General features: G+C 32.8%; 1 protein-coding gene across 2 annotated transcripts in view; it reads left to right on the top strand.

The window, feature by feature from the left end:
* The window catches only part of LOC135128122 (nephrin-like), a 488,435-nt gene that overhangs the window by 22,406 nt on the left and 449,185 nt on the right, over positions 1 to 16,844 (top strand). The window lies entirely within an intron of this gene.

Raw genomic sequence — 16,844 nt, forward strand, 5'->3', positions numbered from 1 at the left:
ATTACTGTTTCCACTAAAGAAAGGTAAAAAGTAATTTTATGCTTCAAGGTTTGCATTCGGCGATGGCTTCCAACATTCTCGAAGTGTATAAAAAGTTTAATTAAATAAATACAAATGAATCAAATTTCGCAGCTGTAAATCAAGCGGTGGATTTTAATTACATTTAAAGTTTGCAATTTCCATTAATTATGAGAAGAAACAATCAGAAACGTGTATTTCAGCCAACGATAAACATCCACTCACACCAATATCACTTAGTTCCAAATTAAATTCTAATTAAATCCTATCATTTATTTTGCTAAGTGGCTCTATTCGTTTAACAGAAAACAAACCACAGCGAAAAAGGTTATATTAGACATAATATTTTATTTGTTTCAGTTTCACCATGCAGATGGTACATTTTATTGATACTTAACAATCAAAATTTTTAAAGCAGCGAACAAAAGTTGACAACAATAAACTAAGAAAATTTTCATCAAAAAGTTACCTGTTTATTGGTAAAAACACAATTTTATTAATCAGTGTGTGAATTAGACCAGTGCTACCAAAATGTAGGACTTTAACCAAAGCCAACTCTAAATAAAACATGCACTAGTAGTTATATCATATTTTTCCCTTACATAACAGCTTCTAATTTGGTTTAATTGTAAAATCTTTTATGTAACCCAAGAACACAAGAACTTTTTTGCAAGAACCGAATATATCTGATCTTCTCAAGTTACTTGTAGAAATTTAATTAATAAACGAAATGGGTATTCTAGAAGTAATTCGAGTTACTCCCAGGGGTAACGAAGAAACCTTGAGCTGCAGACTTCAGTACTTTAATGCGGAACACACAATATTTACGCATATTCGCACAACTTAAATAATTAAAGCAGTCTTATAGAACACACTAAGACTAACTTCTGACCTTTGCGAACCATTCATCTCCTCTAAGCTTGTGCTACAAACACCCCCAGGATTACGTTTGAATTTTAGACGTTCATTCGGTTCAAGTAAACTTATAAATAATTATTATCTCTTGTTTTAATGAACAATAATAAACCATTTAAATGCGAGCAATTAGTCGGGTAGAGAATTTTGATGCTGGAATTTGCCCGAGTTTATAAAATGAAAATAAGGGTGATCTTCGCTTTGAAACATTTTTTGAATTTGTATTCATGTGTACATAATCGTGCTGAACGAAAAGCACGTTGTGATCAGCATACCAATTATATTGCTGTATTCCGCTAAGATTAAACGTAGAGATTAAAATTTACCTTTGCTGGCTTTTTACATCAGTAATAAAAATTCTTTAATTAATTGTTAAATATTTATCGCTTAATTCCTTTGAATATTCCGGTGTTGTATATCACTGCGGGCGTTTGGTTTGAAAACGTCCCCTGGAAATGTCGGTGTTAATTAGATCGGATCGAATGAGTGCAGTTGATCGTACGAACCATATCGCCACGAATTTCATTTGGTACTAGAATTAGTGGATTTCAATACTGCACCGAGAGGCAACAAATAGTTTGTACTCGAATGGTAGAATGTAATTCTTCGGAATATATCGAGAATATCCAGTGTTCAGGACTGCATTCTGGAGTTTTTCTGAGGCAGGGGGATTCCATGGAATGCAATAAATATAGATGTATAGTTCTTTTCACTGCAAGGAGTTATCCAATAATATGACATGAATTTACACATTACTGTAATAATATAATCAAACATTTTACGAATTAACGTTCTTATCACCAACTGAAAACAACCCTGCAACATGGCCTTAAAATTGGAAAATTGTGTCTTTTACTAGGTCATTGATGTACAATCTGATTTAACAGCTCGGGTGGAAATATTGTTGAATAATAGTGTTAAGGATGGAAAACTTTTCAGGTTAAATGAATTTCTTTGGGAAAATAGTGACTTTTTGTCAGTCAATAAAAGAAGTGGTGGTGTGGCGCTGGGTGTCAAAGCTGAATTTGGAGCTACTAAACTGAATAACAATTTCATTAGTGATAACTGATAAGTGGTAACTGATAACTTTTCAAAGATTTCAAGTTTTGATATACAATTCGTTAAAGTAATGTTTCATGCCCTGTGTGTAAACGTTACTTTTATATCTTACTTTCCTGTGGCACCAACGAATATACGATTTTTTTTTTGAAGCAATGATAACCATACATCATCTTTATGACTGAAATGCTGAATTTATCTAGATGATTTGACATGTCCTGAGTTTAAGAAAATTTAACAGCATAGTCAATCATGTAAGAAGAATGCTAGTGTAGTTTTACGTAAGTAAAGTTTCAAAATATATTCCTCTCATTGAAAGTAACTTTCATCCAGTTCCAATTTCCGGTTCTGATTACAATTTTAGAAAAGCTAAAATTCTTTCATTTTACCAAGACATTGATTACATTGATCTTTTCTTGATGCTGTCACTAATGTTGAACTAAATGTAACCAATTTTTATGATACATTGAAAGAAATGTTTGATAAACATGTTTCTAAAAAATTAAGATCTTCATTTCAGCTTACTAAAGATATCCACGACATTGTTCATTTAACACAGTCATAAATTTTGGTTGAAATTTTAAAAGTCTAATAGATAAATGGATTACAAGTTTAAGGAATTGAGATCCAAAATAAATCTTCAAGTTCTTCTGCCTACAGCAACCACATGAACAAACCCAATGTAGACATTAAATCTAATCCTAAACGGCTAGGGAGTTACCTAAATTCATTAGATTAAACTACTTTGCTATCTCCTTTATCATGTGTGCAGACAACGTTTTAGTCTCAGACTCACAAAAAATTGTTGAATCCTTTGCAAGAAACTTTTCTAATTCATTCACTAATACAAACATTAATCCAAATTACACTCCAGTTAATGCTTATCCTGGTCCTAATCTTTTGTTTGTGAAAAACAATACCAGTGAAGAGGTCTTACGAGCTATCTCTAAACTAAAAGCAGGCTTGACTCCAGGTCCAAATCTAATTCCATCTTTTATTGTATCAAACTGAAAATCATTATTTTCCCATCCTCTTAAAATAAAATACTCGAATCATGTGTTTCTCCGCCTCAGTGGAGATTTCACATGCTTGTATGTCCGATTTTTAAAAGCGGAGACAGATCGAAACTAAGGATTACAAGTTGATTGCTATAATCAATCGTTTCTGTAACACTCAGGACCACGACAAAGTTTGGTGGTGGATCCTTTAGTTTTTCACACCCATATCAATGACTCAACATCAGTATTATTTTCTATTATACAGAAAGTTCTGTTTTTAAGGCATAACAACAGACTTAGTTTTTTCAAATGAAACACCATATATATTTTTACATATTGCGATTCATTTCTTCTTAGGGTTTATAACCACAGTTTCTCTTTGAAATTCCGTTGCCCGGTTGCCATGTTATTCCAATTTTATTAAAATTTTTTAGCAATCGAAGGATTAACAAAAATATGGCAAAAGGTTATATTTAAGATTTGTATTACAATCTTTTGTGGAGAGATAAATGAAGATATGCATTTTTTTGTGGTATAAATAAAATTGAGTCGTAATATACAGAGTGTTCTAATTATATTTTTCCACATAGCTTATTCTCAGTTCAAAATTTTTTTTTTATCTGGTTATTTATTGAACAAGCATAAAATTTTACGTTTTGGTAGTTTTAAAAACTGAATATGTTTATTTCAATACCCAAAAATAGCCATCCACCAGTAAAACGTTTAACATTGTTGCCTAATTTAAAAAACTAAACTGAAATATATGTTGAATGTTACAGCGACTTAAAGGAGGAAGAAAATGGTCTTTATTTCTTTCCTAAGAATGTTTACGGTTTGAGTTTCTGCCTTTCACTTTAATACGACTTTAATCAAAGTTTTCACCAACGGTGCTAAAAATCAAATTAAACCCTTTTTTATTTTTGTTTGTAGAGTTAAAGGACGTAAAACCGAGCCATTTTCGGTTGACTGTTCGACGTTTCTGGAAGACTCTCAAACGTATTTCGACGCGGTTTTGTGTAGTTTAGATTAGTAAAAAATTCAACAGGCAACTCGATTTTCTTGGTATCCCCAGAAACTTGATCAAAGTTTTAGTCTTCGAATATGTCTAAAATTATACATTTCCCACGTAAAAATTTCAGAGGATATTTGTTGCGTTTCTCTAGAGAATTTATTAATGGGTTTGCAAGTTGTATCGTATACATTGATAATCAAAAAAGTTCTTAACAAATATAAAGGTGACTGGCAAACTGGAGATCAGTGAATTATATTAAATAAAAAATAATTTTTCATACTATTCTTTAAAGTTTTACAACATCCAGATAGCCGTCTTCGACTACAATTGGGAGTGGCTAGAATGAATAAAAAAATCTATAGCGAGCACAGATCATGGTAATAATAACGGAATCGACAGTGGGGTAGTTTTTTTCTTCGCATTCGTTGCCGTATTAATTACCGGCAGCGGATTTTACAACAGACACCGGAGTCCGTTGTCTATTCCATTGAAAGCCGGGAACCAGCGCTGGCACTGAAAGTACTTCCTTCTGCAGTAGTCGGCGTTGTTTATTGATGTCAGTGCCTCCAACTAGCATGGTTGTCATTTGTCGATACCTCACGTGCATATTAAAATTAACAAATGCAGGTACAATCAAAGGTCAAACTAAGGTAAAAATTATTTTCCAGGATGTTGCTGATAGTTATCTTACTATCAGTGCTTAATCAGTCCTTGAAGGCTGGGTTACTTGCAAACACCTGTCCTCATAGATAAAAATGACGGATTATAAGACAAATTTAAATTCTTCATTTATTTTTGAATTTATATTTTTATCATTGAAAATGGTCACTGTTTTCACTTTAGAATAACTAAATTTTATGAAGATATATGACTTCTATTATTTTTATTGAAATAATATAGCGCCACCAGGGAACAGGGAACAATCAACATAGGCGGTTATTTTAGTTACCGATACTGTCGTGCCGATAGCTACTCAATTATTTTAAGAAATAATATATTTTATTTTTTAGGAAGACACACATTTAAGTACATTTTTTTTCTATTTTACTGATTATTATCGAAGAAATCATTTATATAATTCTGCTTAGGTTTATTTATGTACTATTATGAATAACATTGGTTTTTTTTTTAATTTCTACTCCAGTTTCAATTGCACTGCTGTCATCGCCAACTAGAGCAGAAATTTAAAAAATCACATGGTACTACGTTGTAACCACCAGAAATTGTTAAGCAGATTTTTACTGAAAAATGTTCTCTGACAAATAAAGCTTGTACAAGCTGTATTTACTACGTTTTAAAAGTGCTGAAATTTTGTGCAAATAATTTTAGACTTTGTGTTTGAAAAAGTAACAATAACTAGTTTTGCTTAATATCCATGTTTTAACAAATATTCCGTTGTTTTACTCGACATACAAACGTAAAAAACATACAAATGTGCATATTAAATATACAATAATGTACTGTTTATATCACTGTCTGCATTAAAAAACTGCAAAATTTAGAAAAATTTCACGGAATTCCAATTAAAGCTAATAAAATGCACGGACACTATCAATATTAACTTTTAATAAAATAAAAATCAATAAACGTACGAGAATTGAAGTTTAATGAAAAATTTTATATTCCAGCGTAATCTTTATGGAGATGTGCACGCAAAAATGCTTGAATTGGACGGTCTAGTTCTTGCAGAGATTATATTCTACAGGCAATTATGCAATTTTTTACCTGTTAACGTGCCACCCTAGTTTTGTATTAGGAATATACAGGGTTTCTATAAATGATTATAGGGTCGAAGTAGGTCATGAACACGTGCCGCCTCTCAGTTTTGGACCTTACTAAATGCCCAAGAATACATGTGTATAACTCTTTGCCTAAATGCGTCATATCTTTTAAAAAAATAAAATTCATTCATTACAATAATTAATAACGTTTCCCATTTCGTTGTGATATTTCTCTGAATTGAAATAAGTTCACAATGTTTTCTCTAGCAGCACAAGACGCTTCTGAAGAATGATTTTGATGAGTGGCTGCATTGTTAGGGACATTGGCAAAGAAATAATAATTATTGGCAGCATATTCTCTATAAGAGTTATGATGCTTGGTTTTATTTTTATGTTTATTATTTATTAATTTCCATGCAGTTTTTACTATTATATTGTTCTTGTCAGATTTTATAAATTTATCGTGACCATGTTCTTTTTTTATGTAGTTCGTTGTAATAATGAAATTCTTTGTTAATATTGAGGATTTTACTTCCTCAAGTCGTCCAGCAGATGTTCCCGCATACCGCGTCACTCATCATTAAACCACTTGATATTAAACATTGAATTGAAGTTTCTAAGGACAAAATATTAACAATTACTTAAGTCACAATTTTTATAAGTTTATTAAACTTTTGATCGATAGTAGGTAAGACGGATATTTTTAATAAAATCTAAATCTATCTCATTTGTGTAATTACATATATTTAATAGGCCTATTTAAGTTAAAAGTATGTACGTACAGCACGTTCTTGTTTGTCATATTATATCTTAATGTTTTAGATGCTTATTTGTGATTCGAGAGATGACTTTTAGTGGGTTCTTTTCTCAGTATTGCAAGATCAAGATTTGTTGTTTGTAAACATTTTGTCGACCGGTTGTTTTAGAAATAAGAATGTTTACATTTTAGACCGAAAGAAGTTATAAAGTCTTTGAAGAACAGAGTTCTTACTTCGTCCGAGTTAAAAATTGTATTAAAATTTCCGCTAAATACTACTGTTTCATTTTCTATCTTTATATAAGCAAAAAGTCTCTCTAGGATTTCTAGAAAAATATTAAATTCACCATTGGGAGGGCGACATACTACTATTACGTTTAAATTCAACCGTATAATATTTGCCGCTGCTAATTCACAATGCATTTCAGTTGAATACTCTACTACAATAGGGAGATTAACAAATTCAACATTGTCACGAACTGATATAAGCACACCGCGGCGCGTATTTATTATTCGAGAGAAATTAGAATCTCCTTCATAGTTACATAAATATTCTCAACAAATTTATCTCGAAAAATGATTTTAAAAATTGGTCCGTACGACATCTAATTAAAATTGCAGACTGTCGTACTATACCAAAATTATAGAAAAAGTTAACTGTAGTGGCAAATTTCGTCATGTTGGCTAAGGCATACATTTTGTTTCAGTACGAGTTCTGTACTGTTAATTTTGCTCTTGCTTTGCATTAAGTCTACGTCAAAAAAAAATGTCTTCTGACAGCACCTCCGGTAGACCAAAAATTAGCCGTTTACGTTTAGGTCTTCTTTCAGGAAGAACCAACATGCTGTTTCCAGGTACTTCGACCAGTCCTCGGTTATTATTCCCAGGTGTTGACCATTGTAGCTCGACTCTAAAGCGTTCTCGTCACTCCTGCCTGTCAATGGGCCCGCTCCGTGTATCTGTCCCCTTCTATGTCTCAGCCTTTCCATTTTTTTACGCGCGTACCCATTTCTCTCATACGTATTTCTCGTTACCTTTCCATACCCCTTTCTGTTTTTCTGTCTTTCTCTCTTTCCAACATTCTTGCAATATTTATATTAAATTCCTCTCTTTCATTCATCTTGTCCTCATACTCGACTGTTTTTTTCCCGCTACCACTCTCAATTTTTCTATTTTTAATTCCCATCTTTTGTGTACCCTGAAGCCCATTTCAGATTTCTCTCATGCACCCACTTAATCTCCTCATAATCATCAAATCTCCATGTATCCATATACTTTTCACCAGACTATCAAACAACATCATATTTCTTCTACATTCATGCCCGAACTTTCTCTCCCCTATTACCCAGATCATCCCTGGTGCCTAGTATTAGTTTTCTTACAAAATCTTTTACATGTACTTTCAATGAAAACCTCTGGCTGAAACGAACTTCAAGGTATTTGAACTCGTTCACTACTTCAACTTGTTTGCCTTCCCACAGTCATTCCACTTCTTTACCTTTCTGCCCTCCTTTTAGGCATATCATTATCCTATTCTTCTTTGCATTCACTTCTAGTTTTTTCCTCCTCATATACCTCTCCACCTGCCTTTCATCATCTCTTTCATCCCCCTTTCATCCTTTGACAGAATCACCAAATCATCCGCATACGCAAGGGACCACACCTTCTCTCCTACCATCACTCCGCCTGCCTAAACCCTCTGAAATAGTTCATCAATTTCGCATACAGCAATAAGTTTTGTATATTCTATGGCAAATTATAAAAAATTTATTATGCAATTTTTAATTTTGTTTAAAAAAGGTACATGTTCTCATGGAAGACCTTCAGTATTTGAGGAAATTGTAGATGATTTGAGACAACTCGAGCAGAATCCGCAAATATCTTTCAAGATTGTCTCAGCAATCAGGAGTTCCTCTTGCAACATGAAATAGAACAATGTGTCCAAAGCATTGACGAAGCCATGATGCAGAACATTTTTTAAATTATAAAGAGAGTGAACATTTTCAACATTTACTGCGATGTTTAACCACAATAAATTAGTTTTTTGTTTTATTGTAATGAATTAGCTTTATATTTTAATAAGGTATGATGAATTTAGACAACCAGTTGTACAGATACGTGTGGTATCTGTCGTGTGTCCTTGGGAATTTAGTAAAATCCGCATAAAGTGATAGGCGGCACGCCTCCATGACCTATTTCGACCCTATAAAATTGCCAAAAATAGAATAGGTATATAAAATTTTGTAATGGAAGGTGAACCTCATCGGCTTATTAAATAATTTAAGAGAAATACGTAAAATTTTATTGTCTTAACAGAGGATAAATTTCTTGAAGTCCACAACAATGCTTGAATGTGAGGTAGTTTTGTAATATCAGTTTAAAGTATGAAATGTTCTTTGAAATCTAAGATTTACATGTTTAGCAACCAGCAGCCAAAACATGTTCTATTTTCTAACGTTTGCGCACAGTAATTCGGGTTAACATATTTGACAGTAAAAAAAATAGAGTGATACAATTTCGGAATGTATTTTACTCTGATATAATTCAGGGTTCTAAATTAACCTTCAACTGTAGACTATATTCCAAGTTGAATATTTAATTTACCGCGATACAAGGAAAATAAAATGCGATGAATCTATTTTGCTTCAGTTATAATAAATATGTCTCTTTTGTAAAGGCGTTCCAGAAATGTGTTGTGCGGTGGATATTTGAAAGCTGTTGGTCGTCAATCACGGTTTCTGTATTCGTTGTTATCAGAGTTAGGTTTTGTGCGTAGGACAATTGATACAAACCATTAATGTCCAAAACGTGTACAGCTGATCACGAATGAAACGCTAATATCCAGTAATTAAGTTGATTAAATATGACAAGTCTACATCCCATCATAAATGATATGCAAATGTGTGAGCATGAACAAACGTAAATCCTATCTAGTCTGTTGGTTTTAAAATGGGCTTAATCAGTTATTGTAATCGTTAAATCGTTTGTAAGGCCCAGCCGAACGACAACCTGTCATGTTTGGGAGGACGCAGTTCGCCTGCAAACGCCATTTGTCTCCTATTATCCTGCCGATAGGGATAGCCTTTGTTCGAAGTGGATGAAACGAGAAATGTTACAAAAACAGCAGGTATATCAATACATTATTATGAATTCGCTCGTTCGATCTTTTGGCCGTTTTGGTCTCAATTTTATATTGCAGGAAATTTGATCGCGCTCAACAAACTTGTGTTGATTCGAAAACTATAAAAACAAAACTATAAAACAAAAAGTTTTGTCCGCACACAAAACGCTGTCGACAAAGACGGATGACATCGGATGTGAAGTCGACTTCTATCGACGGACATGCCATTTTTTCCGCTTGATGAATGAAATGATTTATGGTTTAATGCGAATGATTTAACATTTTTTCGATTTCTGCTTTATTGAGTGTATTTTAGGTCACTTGCGCAGAAAACTATAAAATTTTGTCAATGTTATTTATTTTACGGGTAATTCTAAAAACAATAAATAAAATTCCTTTCAGTCATAAATTTTATTACAAATCACACTTTGTATATAAAATACGTCGTAAAATCTTCAACAAACGCGGGGTTCTACTTGTCTGGTGATAACCCAACTAGTTCAAGCGGTAGCACTGTTTATAAAAGCAAATTTGGGTTAGCAACCCATAGCCTTTTATTATTCTATTTGATATTAAAACACAATATGTTTTCGTCACTGTTAAGGATGTTAATGTTACGTTATGGTGTTTTTCAAAACCCATACACATTTCAAAGCTTATTCTGAGAACAAAAATATACAACTGTGATCAAGTATATGAAAAATTGTTTCTAAATCGTTTGAAATTTCACATCTTTTGTGTTCGTCTTCAATTATTTTAGTTCAATTCATTTTAGAGATAAAACACTAAATAATGCTAATTATTACTTTCCCAGTTAGTCATTAGACAAATGGATTTTCCCAACATTTCCATAGCTCCTGCAATATGAAAAGCAGGATACGGTAAATCGCTAATCAATTCGTGTATTCATTCCTTTCCAAAACTTGGTGACGTCACGTGAAAAAACCGTATATTTCTTTATTAATGTTTTAACAGTGTGTCCAAATTTTCAATGACACTACAGATTAATATAAAAAATATATACATCGAAGTAGATGCTACAATTTGACTTACAATGTGTGAAATGAACTTTTTTGAGATTTTGGCAAGATATTAACTTTGATTTAAGGACGTTAAAAAAAATGTGTTATTGTGTTAAAATTAGAAACATTTAAACTAGAAAATGTACTTTCAGAGATTACTAGAAATTAAACACACCATAACCAAAACCAATCATCCGGTTGCGAGCTAGCCATTGTATATTTAAACAATAACCAGCATCCTAACTATCTGCAAATGCACTTCTTCACCCACTGAATTAAAATTACTAAGTAACATATAAGCAACGTGTCAGAAGCAATAATTTCTAGTGACAGTTTCCCTAGCCTGTAAGGCTCGCTTATCTAATAACTATTAAAATAAATATGGCAAACATTTCGATAAAGTAACTAAGCTAAGAACTAACAAGGGCCGAATCAGATCACTGAATTCATGAATTTAATGAACCTAAACTAATCGTTATAGCCAACGATTTGTATGTTTACATTATCAAAGTGACCACATCATAAAGCTAACTAACCATCAACTGAGCACAAAATGAAAAAATGTTTATACGTTTTTATGTAAATTTCTAGAAAGCTTAGAAAATATATATTTGTTTATTATAATATGTTCAGTATTTTCAAAACTCGGAGGCACTTGTAAATTAAGAATTTCACTCTCCTTACAACAGGTTCATGGTTGTTCATCTTTTTTTTTGAAGTGAAACGATGTGATAGTATTTAACTATATATCTGAAAGCTATGTCGAGCTAGTTCAAATTACACTTAGACACATTGTTAATTATAATGAACCTACTGTAAATGTAATGTTCGGAAAATCAAACATGTACGCTGAAGTCTGTTGTTTCTAAAAAAGTCTGACAACTCGTTAAACTAATGACGATTACGATAAAAAAATTGTGGTACATTAATTAGTTAATAAAACAAATGGAAGCCATAAAAAACTACACGTTTTAGTTAGATTTGTTCAAAAACTACAGAAAAAACGTTGTACAGATAGCTTTCATAAATATTTTTTTTTAATAATATACTTGTAAAAACGTAAACACTTACTCGTGCCAAGATTCTTAAAAGGAATACTATTATATAGTCACGGAAAATACAACCGCAGAAAATGTTTCCGTTATAATAACTAGACGACTTTCTACAATTTAATAATAAGCGAGATACAGCAATTAAAAGTGTCAGTTTTGCTTAATTGTCGTAACTCAGTTCGCGCTTTTCAATAAGAGCTTTGGAGGTACAAACAGATGCATTAACAAAATGTAAATATTTCCGCGAGATAATGTAAAAATTATTTCTCTGGAAGACAGCTTAAATACGGATTACACTCGCATTAAAAAAATTAAAAACCAACCAGTTTCTGCTTCTGCTTTTAAAATAAGTATCTGGGGATTATTTCAGCACTCAACAAATTTGTTGCATTTTTCATCACTTCGTCCAAGCTTGGTTTATCACTCCGACGAAATCTTGATTGTACTAACCCAAAAATACCTGTTTATGCTGATGTACAAGTCAAGAGTTAAAACATTTCGTTTGAAACGGACACAAAAATACAACACTTTCTGGAATCGCATTTTGACAATAAAATCATTTCGTAGAATTGATGGATTGATTTGTTACCGATATTATTCACGTAATATGTACGGTTCTAATTATAGAACGAAACTATGAAGTTATTTTTTATTTTTCTAGTGGAAGTTACGTGAAGTATTTTTAGTCGATTTAATCCTGTTGTACGAGGGTATTGTGTACAGTTTCATGCAGTGAAACACGAGTCTTCATTTGAAGTGGTTCGAAATATTATTTCTTTCATAATATTCACGCTAGGAAAATTTGTCAAGCGTAAATTTTCCTGCTCCATAAATAAACAATACGGTTATACTGAGTATTTTATTTAAACTTCAAGAACTATCCCTCTATCAGATTAATGTCGTTCTTCTTATTTTATGCTCTTGTATAGTATAAATTTAATTTAAACTTAGTATACAAAACAAATCAATTAAGTTTCAATGGCAAAAGATATGGTGTCTAATAACTACATATAATGAAATTTAATATATTAACTATTAACTTCCCAAGTTTAAGGTAAGAAGTATTGTAATCGAGTCTGTCGGGCGATTGACTAATTTCATATTTCTCGGTGTGTCATGACTCTCATGACCCCAATAGTACATGGGTGTCTCCCGTTTCCGTCTACCTCTTTGTCTGCCGTTTGTCCAGATTTTTATAATGTCCGAAACTACCGCACCAATTGTTGTCAAAATTTATATATGTTAGGAATATCGTGTATATGTAAATCGGCAAGCAAAATTTGCCTAATCATCCGTACCACCAAGGTGATCACAATAAAATTTTTTCATAATAAGTAGGATTTAAATTTTATATAATCAAATACTCCTATACTTGTTCTTTATAAATTTGTCGTCATATTTTCCCCGACATATCCAAATTTTCGCAAAAAAATCGAAATTATATTGCAAGCGATGTTGCTAGTTAGCTCATTGCATATCGTGCCTGCTTTCAGTCCTGTAACGCAAAAATAGCGCCTCGAAAGTGGCATAGGTTTTTTGTGTTGTGAACTATTCCTGCTATTATCTACATTTTTTGGAAAAAAAAACAAGTGTGGTTAATTAATTAGTCCTCTCCCCTGTGTTGAGGAGACACAATCAATCAAATTTTAGCTTCTTTTAACACAAATGCATACTTGATGCCGCCGCTGATGCGGTGTGAACGTTGTTATGGTCGAATTCTTTCGAAGTGTAAACATAAACAGTCGAAGGTAAACAAGTTGTATAAATTAGGGATATATTGTTTTCCGTAACTATATTTTACATTATCCGCACTTGTGAGGACTGTGCCCCTTTGGAATTTGCGCCTCCCTTGTTCCAGTGGCGGAAATGAAGTTCTGTCGAAATAACCGTTGACCATTTTTTTTTTTTTAGCTTTATTCTTGCTGATTTATAAAGGAGCAGTTTTATATTCTGGATACCTTAATTGCGCTGCTTGTTAGGTAGAAGCCTCTAGGCTAAGCAGTTGACGGAATTCATACATATTTTTTTTTTCCTCTCAAAGAACATCTTTTTTTATAAATAATTAAAAAAATGTGGTTGCGATATAACTAGAACGTTATTTCTGCTTCCGTTAACGGTTGTAACGACGTGATAATAGCAGGATTAGTAATACCTAATTATAAAATGGTCTGCGTTTATCAGCATTATTACTTTAAATTATTTACAAAGTAGTGAAGCATTAAAAATTCAAACTTACCGAAAACAGACAAGATAAAACGATAACTTTAAAATTTCGAATGTAAATTTAATTAGAAAATAACTGAGAGCACTAAATTCATCACAGCTTGTTTTTATTATTCTTTTTTGTACAATCGCTAGATACGTTAAAGATACGGTCAATAACATCGTATACTAAACAAACAATGCAAGTATCATACGAAAAAGGATATTTCCTTTATATTTATCTAAATGGAATCCTTTTATAGTACACTTCAATTCAATCTTCAGAAAGTTTCTCCAAATAAAATAAAGTGCGCCGTTGAGGGAACAAAATTTTTTGCATGGGAAGAATTTTTGATACACTATAGTTCATTGATGAATAATTGTGTTTTGGGTAGTTTGTATTTGGAGTGTGTAAAGTCGTAGACAAAACTGAACGACAAAGTGAATTCGAGTTGATCTGTAAAAATTTTGAAGCTTTAGCCACTGCATTTATCTGTCAAAGCAAAGTGACACAAGTGACAGAAATGTGGATACAAACAATCACGTGACGTATAACTATGGTAAATTTTTACCACATTAAATTGCGGCTAAAACCCACGACGATGTACGAACTCTAACAACTCAACTCATGGACAAAATTAACGCATTACTTAATTAAATAAGCACAAGTTTTCCTACATTCGACTGATATGATTGATAGCTACATAGGAACTTATAAATAAAGCAGTGCAATGGTTTCGAACAAGAATCGACAAGAGAAGATCTTACTTTAAGTCATTTTTATTACTTAATTAATAACGCTAAAAAATTCGCAAAACAAGAATTACAAAAAAAAAAAAACGTAAACAATTAAATTAACGCATTCAGACCGTAGTACCATGCATGGCCTCCCCAACTTCTTATCACTGCATTCATTCGTGTTGGCATACTCGAGATCAGATTTCCGATAACATCTTGGGGAATATTCTCCCATACTGCCATTACTGCATCTACGAGTTGATTTTGGTTGAGAGGTGAGGCGCTATGACTGCGAACTGCCTTTTTAAGAGCATCCCATAGAGGCTCTATGGGATTTAAATCTGGACTGTTAGCTGGCCATTCCATTAACTGATTATCAACGGCATTTAGGTAGTTAATCACTTGCCTAGCCACATGAGGACGACTGTTATCTTGCATGAATACAAAATAAGGCCCCGCGAAGGGGGCAAACGGCATTACATGGTCAACTACGATGTTATCGAGATAATAATCCGCATTCATGGATCTCATACGCATAGGAACCAACTCTGTACGACCGTTAAAACAGATTCCTCCCCAAAACATTACAGAGCCTCCACCAAATGGAATTTTTGGAGTAATATTGGAGTTTGCAAAACTTTCTCCTGGCTTTCGCCAGACATGCTCACGTCCATCCGAAGATTTTATGTTCACCCTAGTCTCATCTGAGAACTAAATTCTCTTCCAATCATCAACCGTCCAGTTTTGATGATTTCTAGCGAAATGGAATCTTGTTATTCTGTGTTCCCTAGTTAGTAAAGCTTTTTTCTCCGGTCTTCTGCTACTCAATCTACCTTCATTTAAGCATCTTCTTACAGTTCGAGACGATATCATAACACTGCGAGCAATTGCCAACTCATTTTTTAACATTGTACCAGTCCTATTTCTAAGAGCAGATTGCCTCAGAAAGCGCCCATCTCTTGGATCCGTAGACCATTTGCGCCCTTGTCCTGGACTACGATTGTAAGATTCTGTCTGATTAAAGCGTTTAACCATGCGACATATTATGGAATGATTTCTTCGTAACAAATTAGCAACGTAACGCATGTAACATCCTTCTTCCAATAAAGTTGATGCTTTTACTGCTTCCTCGACCGATTAATTTCTTCGACAATTCATTTTTAATACCACTAACTACTCAACACCTTCTTGCAAATGAAATCTTCTGTTAATCAGCGATTTTTTGTAACAAAAATGTACTCAAGTTTTGACAAAATGTGCCATTTTTGCTGACATTTAAATGTTGGGACACCCGAGAAAATTTACTAAGTATACCATGGAAATACAAACGTAGTAGCTGGTAAATGCTGCCATTATTATAGGGATCCCAGTAGTTCATGCTAGTGTTGGTTTTATTTAGAAAAAAATAGTTGTGGTGTGTTAGTATTAGTAAAAGTTCTGAAAATAATAATTTCGCAGTACTGTAAGGGAAAATCGATTAGAAAAAACTGTAGATTTGTTCCAGCTAGCTTAGTCGTCAATGGGAAACGTAAAATATTACGCAGACAGAAATACCATAGAAATAAAAGGTAAAAATTCCTGGTAGGCCACCGCGTGATCAACAACAACTAATAAAAATTTATAAAAGTGGACGAAGGAGTACTTCAAGAGAAATTACTACTCGCTGGAATAACGATAACTAACAAAATTTTTCAAGAGCATATGTATTGTCGGGAATGGATACACAAATCAGGCCTTGGTTTTTACATTGTAAATCTTAAATAAAGCTATCTTTGATGAACTTTATTATTTATTTATATTCTTTTAGGCTAAAGAAAAACCACAATTAGCAATCGCCCACAAGAAAAATCGGTTAATATAGGCAAAATAAAATTTGGAGAAAAGTAATGTCTAACGCGGAGTTCAAAAATAGTTATTAAAACAAAAAAGGAATTTTAATATGGAGTGTCTCAAACAAACAGACAAGTTTCCAAACGGAAACATGGTTTAAGGGTGCATGTCCACTAACGGAATTTAAAAGCCAACTAACAAACATTCAAGGGAAATTACAAATGCAAACAAACATCAAGAGACTTTGTAAAAAAATATTAACAACTACTGAAACAGTCTATCCTATTGGTATTTATATTTTTCAACAGAATGATGCTTCAAGTTATACAACTACAACACTTATTACAAAGAATAATAATATAATGTACTATCCTGACCATCGAATTGCCCAGATTTTAA

The sequence above is a fragment of the Zophobas morio genome, unplaced genomic scaffold (genome assembly GCF_036711695.1).
Source record: "Zophobas morio isolate AGI-343-1 ecotype UQ-CSIRO unplaced genomic scaffold, CSIRO_AGI_Zmor_V1 ptg000012l, whole genome shotgun sequence".
In the NCBI taxonomy this organism is placed as follows: Eukaryota; Metazoa; Arthropoda; class Insecta; order Coleoptera; family Tenebrionidae; genus Zophobas; species Zophobas morio.